Here is a 7,654-nt window from a genome sequence, read left to right as displayed (position 1 = left end):
AGAGCCCCTCCTTACATCAGGGTCACCAGAAAGAGGGCAGGTAGTGGGCCGGGACCCTGTGGTTGGGGACTCCTGGACTGACTTGGGGCTATGGGCCCCAGATTCGGGGGCTATAGCCCCAAAAGTCCCCCCCAACGATGCCACTGGCTGTCACTGAAACCGGCCCACTGAGCCATCGGCCCACCGGGAAACTCCCTATAGTCCCTATGGCCAGTACATGCCTGGTGGTTACTTACCTAAAACATACGCTTCTTGGGACAATGATGGGGCACTTTTCCTCTCAATTCAAGAAGGAAATCCCCCCTCCCCCCTTAATGGGACTTTAATAGACCACCGACACCATCAAAGTACAACTAAAACATACGTTTTATTTATAATATACAGAATAATAAAAAGAGACACATAAACATTAAATGTCTGCGCTAAAATACATTGTTACAGCAAAACAACATCTGTACAAAGACCACTAGTACTCTCCTAGATATCCCAAACCCGACGCGTTTCCAGTTGCTGTTGTTACAGAACCTTCATCAGGGGTAGAGAACAGGAACCGGTAATATAGTAGTATTTCTACAGCAAAAAAACACAAAAGAGAGATATGAAAAAAAAGGGGGGGGGGAGTTTAAAAAAGAAAAAAAGAAAAAAAAGGGAACAGAAAATAAAAATATCTTATAACACACACGGGTCCACAGCGTGGACTTCTTCAATAGTATGTCAACATAAAGCCCGCCTTTTTAGAAGCGTTTTATTGATTTTTTTATATTATTTTTTATTTCATTACTATTTTTTTTTTCTTTTACATACTTTTACACTTTGATGATCATTGTAACATCAATATTTCATACTGTCATGAATAGGATTACATTCATAACAGCTGTGATTACTAGTGATCTGTGATTGGCTACAGCTAATCACATGGTACAGGGTGCTTCGATTGGCCCGGGGCAATCATGTGATAGCTGTGGGCCAATCGAAAGCATAGTAAACACAACTGTTATGAATAGAAGAAATATGGTGCTTGGGGGGAAAAGGGGATTATTACGGTGCCTAATAATAATAATAAGGTATATCGAAAATAAAGTAATTAAATCAGCAATAGAGAAATAAGAAGCTAACAATATTAAATACAATACATAGTTTAAAAGAGATGAATACTAATTCTTTATTAAATGGAATAATCATAAAAGTATGTATTATCAAAATTGATTCACAACAATACACGATACATTAGATAAAATCGTCGTCTACTCAATATAATGTGGTCGATATTTATTATTATTGCTGGTCAAAGGAGTCCCAACATGTTTCGCCATACCGATGGCTTCTTCAGGGGGACAAAAAAAATGTTTTGACCCAAGGGGAGACGAACAAAAACTATAAATGATAACAAATAAACAAAACAATTATTATATAAAATAGTTTTGATGAATACCATCTGGTCCTTAGTCAAGGTAAGCTCTACATGAGGACAGTAAATCTTAAGATGAACACATAAGAGATGGGATTTGGACTCAATAAAGAGATATTATAATGGTTAAATACATACCCCCCCCCCCCCAGCTCACCTCCAAGCCTACAACTGATGAAACACTCCCAACTGTTATGAATGAATTCATGAATAGACATTGTGATCATGTGATTGCATATCGATCACATGATCACCGAGCCACAGGCTACGAGTATTCGCACTTCGCAGGAGCAGCGCGCTGTGCGCTCCGATTCCAAGAACAGGCTGGACGACGTGCACGGGGGCGCGATCCAGCCTGCCTGTGCTGGCCGCCCACAGTAAAAGTACTGTGGGCAGTCATCAAGTGATTAAGGAGGCAACACAGCAACAAGTAAATATGACTGCCCTGTATGCATACACTATATTACCAAAAGTATTGGGACGCCTGCCTTTACACACACACACATGAACTTTAATGGCATCCCAGTCTTAGTCCGGAGGGTTCAATATTGAGTTGGCTCCGCCCTTCGCAGCTATAACAGCTTCACCTCTGTGGATGTGTACATAAAAAAAAAATAAAGTTTTCAAAAACAACTCATATTGGTAAAATTCCTTACACATTGACTTATGAGACTAAAAAAAACATAAAAGCTGCACTACACGCTGATTTAATACAGTTTATCAAATTTAAAGGGAAGCTCCTTCAATGACCTGCAGGGGTTGGACAAAGATATGGAAACACTACAGGATTTGCCAAGACAGTAAAACTCAGTTCACATTGGGACGACTTGCAAGGCGACTTAGCCGCCTGACAAGTCGCGTCCCGTTCTGTACAATGGAACCGTTCTAATAGGAGCGACTCAAGTACAATGGAACCGTTCTAATAGGAGTGACTCAAGTACAATGGAACCGTTCTAATGGGAGCGACTCAAGTACAATGGAACCGTTCTAATAGGAGTGACTCAAGTACAATGGAACCGTTCTAATGGGAGCGACTCAAGTACAATGGAACTGCTCTAATAGGAGTGACTCAAGTACAATGGAACCGTTCTAATAGGAGCGACTCAAGTACAATGGAACCGTTCTAATGGGAGCGACTCAAGTACAATGGAACCGTTCTAATGGGAGTGACTCAAGTACAATGGAACCGTTCTAATAGGAGTGACTCAAGTACAATGGAACCGTTCTAATAGGAGCGACTCAAGTACAATGGAACCGTTCTAATGGGAGCGACTCAGTACAATGGAACCGTTCTAATAGGAGCGACTCAAGTACAATGGAACTGCTCTAATAGGAGCGACTCAAGTACAATGGAACCGTTCTAATAGGAGTGACTCAAGTACAATGGAACTGCTCTAATAGGAGTGACTCAAGTACAATGGAACCGTTCTAATGGGAGCGACTCAAGTACAATGGAACCGTTCTAATAGGAGTGACTCAAGTACAATGGAACCGTTCTAATAGGAGTGACTCAAGTACAATGGAACCGTTCTAATAGGAGTGACTCAAGTACAATGGAACCATTCTAATAGGAGTGACTCAAGTACAATGGAACCGTTCTAATAGGAGTGACTCAAGTACAATGGAACCGTTCTAATAGGAGTGAGGCCGCGTACACACGCGGGGACTGTTCGGCCAACTTTGTCCGTCAAACAGTTTCGGCAAACAGTCCGCTCAAAATTAGCATGGACGGACATGGCCACACATGACGTACGAACAGTTTGCTGAAACCGTGCGCGATGACGTGAACGGCACGTACGACGGGACGAAAAATACGACGTCCTATACACTGCATTATAACTTTCGACGTGTAAATCCTTTTTGAGCATGCGCGGAACTTAGTTTGTCGAACAAGCCTACACACGAGGGAACTGTTCGCTGAAACAAGGTTTCAGCGGACAGTTTTTCGGAAATTCCGAAAAACCTTGTTCAGCGTACTGTTCGCTGAAACTGTCCGCTGAACGCCCACACACGGGCGGACTGTCCGCCGAAACACTGTTCAGCGGACAAAGTTGGCCGAACAGTCCCCGCGTGTGTACGCGGCCTGACTCAAGTACAATGGAACCGTTCTAATAGGAGTGACTCAAGTAGAATGGAACCGTTCTAATAGGAGTGACTCAAGTACAATGGAACCGTTCTAATAGGAGCGACTCAAGTACAATGGAACCGCTCTAATAGGAGCGACTCAAGTACAATGGAACCGTTCTAATGGGAGCGACTCAAGTCGCTCCAACTTAGAAAAAGGTTCCTGCCCTACTTTGAGGGCGACTTGAGGCGACTTGCATTGACTTCTATACAGAAGTAGTTGCAAGTCGCCGCGCTGCTTTCGCGTGCAGGTCGCCTGAGGCAGTCGCGCTGCCAGTCGTGCTGCTTCAGTGCGAACCGGTGTAACGACATATTCGGCGACCCATCGCAGTTTGCTACAGAAGCGACATTCCGTCGCCTCCATCTTGCTACACCACACACTCGTCCACAGTAAGGATACACTAATGCTGCATACACATGATAGGACTATCTGGCAGACCAGAGTTTGCTGGACAATTCGATTGTGTGTGGGCTCCAGCAGACTTTTTCTTCCCAAAAGTCCGGCGGAGTTAGAAATAAGACTGGCTTCAAAATTGTCCGCCGGACTCGGCTTTCTAGCGGACAATCCGTTCGTCTGTGTGCTGGTCCGGCGGACTAAAACCGACCCTAGGGCAGCTATTGGCTACTTGCTATGAACTTCCTTATTCTACGTCATCACGTTGGAATCCGTCTGACTTTTAGAGTGATCGAGTGTGGCCAAGTCCGTTCCTTTGAAAGTCCGGCAGACCTCAGCTGCAAAGTCCGCCGGATAGACCGATCGTGTGTACGCGGCATTAGAAGGGGGAAAGCGGACATGTTGTTACACCCACCGCAGTTTTGCATTTTAGATGTATTTATAACAGTAAAGTGAGTTTCTATAGTGATATACATGTCCGCTTTCCCCCTTCTAATGCCGCGTACACACGATTGGAATTCTCGTTGGAAAAAGCTCTGATGGTTTTCCCGACGGAATTCGGCTCAAGTAGAAAAGATGTAGCTGGATAGCCGCACTCCGAATTATTCAACTTTATTTCAAAAATGTAATTAAAATCATAGCATCTAGGCTGGTAGACAGACTAACTGCACAGCCGCTGACATGTTTCACACCGAACACGGTGCTTAGCCATGACTATGTTTACCAGCCTAGATGCTATGATTTTAATTACATTTTTGAAATAAAGTTGAATAATTCGGAGTGCGGCTATCCAGCTACATCTTTTCTACTTCAGTTCCTGTTGCAAACAGAGCCAGCACCCTGTGGGATTGTGGAGACAGCTGTTTTGGGAGAAGTCATTACCTTAGAGCGGTAATTCTTTGGAATTCGGCTCAAGCTGTCTTGCCTACACACGGTCACATCAAATTCCGATCGTTTATAACGCGGTGACGTACAACACGTACGACGTGACTAGAAAAAGGAAGTTCAATAGTCAGTAGCCAATAGCTTCCGTCTCGTAGTTGAATCTGAGCATGCGTGATTTTTGGCGTGTCGGAATTGCATACACACACGATCGGAATTACCGATAGAAAGTTTTTCCGTCTGGAAAATTGAGAACATGCTATCGATTTTTGGCTGGTGGAAATTCGGACAGCTAAATTCCTACGGAGCCCACACATGGTCGCATTTTCTGATGAACAGCTCTCATCGTTCTTTTTCTGGCCGGAATTCCGATCGTGTGTACGCGGCATTAGTGTATCCTAAAGCCCTGTACACACGGTCGGAGAATCTGTCGGAATGCATCTTATCGGACCGTGTCGTCAGATAATCCGACTGTGTGTGGTATGCATCGGACTGATTCCGTCCGAATCTCCGTCCGACCCAATTTTCCAACATGTTGGAAATATTTCCTGACCAACTGGGCAGGTCGGACCTAATCCGATCATGTGTATAGCATTTTGATCGGACCAAGTGCCACGCATGCTCAGATCAAATTCCTACATCAAAGCTATTGGCTACTAGCCTGAATGTAGTCCCGTCGTAACTAAATTACGTCATCACGTTCTGAGCGATCGGATTTTTCGCCAACTTGGCCCGACCGTGTGTATGCAACAGTTTCGGACACAATCCGTCGGACTAAATCCGACCGGCAAAATCCGACAGATTTGGTTGGCAGAATCTCCAACCGTGTGTACAGGGGCATACTGGGGACGAGTGTGGGGTGTAGCAAGATGGCGGCGACGGAACTTCACTTCCGTAGAAAACTGCGATGGCTCGCCCAATATGTGGTTACACCGGTTCTAATACTCAGATTCACACAGCTGGTTTTGTCAAATCGTGATTTGGACGAGCATGTAGGCAAAGTCTCGCACCTTCCCTGGTCGCCGGAACCTCAATGTCATAGAGCCACTATGGTCAGTTTTGGAGAACAAGGTTCTGCCTTGGTTTTCTGTCACAATTCCAAGCAATTTTGCATGAAGAGTGGTATTTGTTTCAATTATCCACCATCCAAGACTTAGCCCTTGTACACACGATCGGAGATTCCAACAACCAAATCCGTCGGATTTTGTCCGTTGGATTTTGTGCGACGGATTTTGGAAAAATCCAATCGTTCAGAACGTGATGACGTTATTTCGTTACGACGGGACTACGTTCAGGCTAGTAGCCAATAGCTTTGGTGTAGGAATTTGATCTGAGCATGCGTGGCACTTTGTCCGATCGGAATTCTCTACACATGATCGGAGTATGTCCGATCGGAGCATTTTGTCGGAAAATATTCCCGGCAAGTTGGAAAATTTGGTCAGACGGATATTCCGACGGAAACAGTCCGATGCAGACCACACACAGTCGGAATATCCGACAAAACGCTCCGATCGGACACATTCCGTCGGAATCTCCGATCGTGTGCACAAGGGCTAATATGTGTCAATTCCCAGGAGAATTCAGGTCTTGGATGCCGGAGATGGTCCAACAACCATATTCGTTAGATGATTTCTTTATTTCACCTGCTGTTTCCATCATTTTGTCCAACTCCTTACTGCCGTAGGTTGGCATCTCTTCACTCTTACAGCCCCTCCAGACATGTGCCCTCCCCACTCTGGCTCCTTCTGGAATCTGAGCTCCTCAAGGTTGATGGGTCTTCATGAAACACACTTTCCATGAGCCCACGGATGGACTGTCTCACCCTTTTCTTCATATCTTTCCCAATGAAGACGTAGAGTATCGGGTTGATACAGCTGTTGAAATAGACCAGAGACTGAGAGAAAAGGTCCAGGATTACAACAACGTGATTGTCTTCAAAAAGCAAGACAACGCCCACGATGTGGTAGGGGGCCCAGGTGATGAAAAATGCGACTGTAATGCCTAGCGCCACCTTGGTGCATCTTCTACCTACATCTAAAAACCGGATGTTGTATGCTTTAATAGCCAGAGAGATGTAACAGGCAGAAATGGTTATAAGAGGAATCAGAAACCCAAAGGTTAGATGTATAAAAGTGACGGCATATTTGTTGTGATCTTCTGAAGAGCAAAAGGTCATGTTGTCCGAAGTTTTGGTACTACGGTAGATGAAGGGAGGCAGACTCATCGCAGAAGAAAACACCCAAATAGCCAAGCATATCATCCACGCCGTGCGCACTCTTCGGTGATTTCGGGCCCACACCGGCCGGACAACCAGAATCCAACGGTCAACGCTGATAGCCATCAGGATGAAGACACTGGTGTACATGTTAAGGGTAATGAGAAAGGGTAAAATCTTGCAGAGGGCAGGACCGTACAGCCACGAGGGGTAGAAGAACTGCACTACACTGAATGGAAGACACAAGCAGCACATGATATCGGCCACAGCAAGGTTCCCAAACAAAATGGTGGTCACGGTCCGCTCCATCTTCACTCCGGTAACCCAAAGCACCAGAGCATTGCCGGGGACACCCACGAGGGTGGTGAGAGAGAAAAGCAGGATGGTGAACAAGTGATCATGGCTGTAAAAGACGTCTGGTTCGGTCTCATGGCTGAAATTTGACATTTTGCTTCCCTGTAAAGGAATTGACACAGTTAGTGGGTGTGTCTGATCATTATCGTATTTCTATTGTGTTACACATAGGAGATATAACAAGTCACATAATCAGGGCTTTCTTTCTCAGAGAACAAGTGCAGGAACCCCCTTCTGAGCAGCCCCTCGTCTCTGCCCGCTACCTACCTCTGAGCAC

At 45.2% G+C, this 7,654-nt stretch overlaps 1 pseudogene across 3 annotated transcripts in view; it reads right to left on the bottom strand.

Moving 5' to 3' along the window:
* Positions 1-348: 348 nt before the first annotated feature.
* Positions 349-7,654, bottom strand: part of LOC143956972 (C3a anaphylatoxin chemotactic receptor pseudogene) — a 115,810-nt pseudogene continuing 108,504 nt past the window's right edge. For 2 of the 3 annotated variants that reach the window (XR_013270029.1, XR_013270028.1), the window contains exon 3: positions 4,660-7,479. The product of XR_013270029.1 is annotated as a C3a anaphylatoxin chemotactic receptor pseudogene, transcript variant X2 (transcript). Of the gene's footprint in view, positions 571-4,659; positions 7,480-7,654 lie in introns of those variants that run through there. The other variant, XR_013270030.1, reaches the window with a different exon arrangement.

This window comes from Lithobates pipiens, unplaced genomic scaffold, assembly GCF_037356315.1.
Source record: "Lithobates pipiens isolate NorthernLeopardFrog02 unplaced genomic scaffold, aLitPip1_a1.2 Scaffold_47, whole genome shotgun sequence".
Lineage (NCBI taxonomy): Eukaryota > Metazoa > Chordata > Amphibia > Anura > Ranidae > Lithobates > Lithobates pipiens.
The sequence above is the reverse complement of the archived record's forward strand: the minus strand, read 5'-3'. Positions and strand labels throughout refer to the sequence as shown.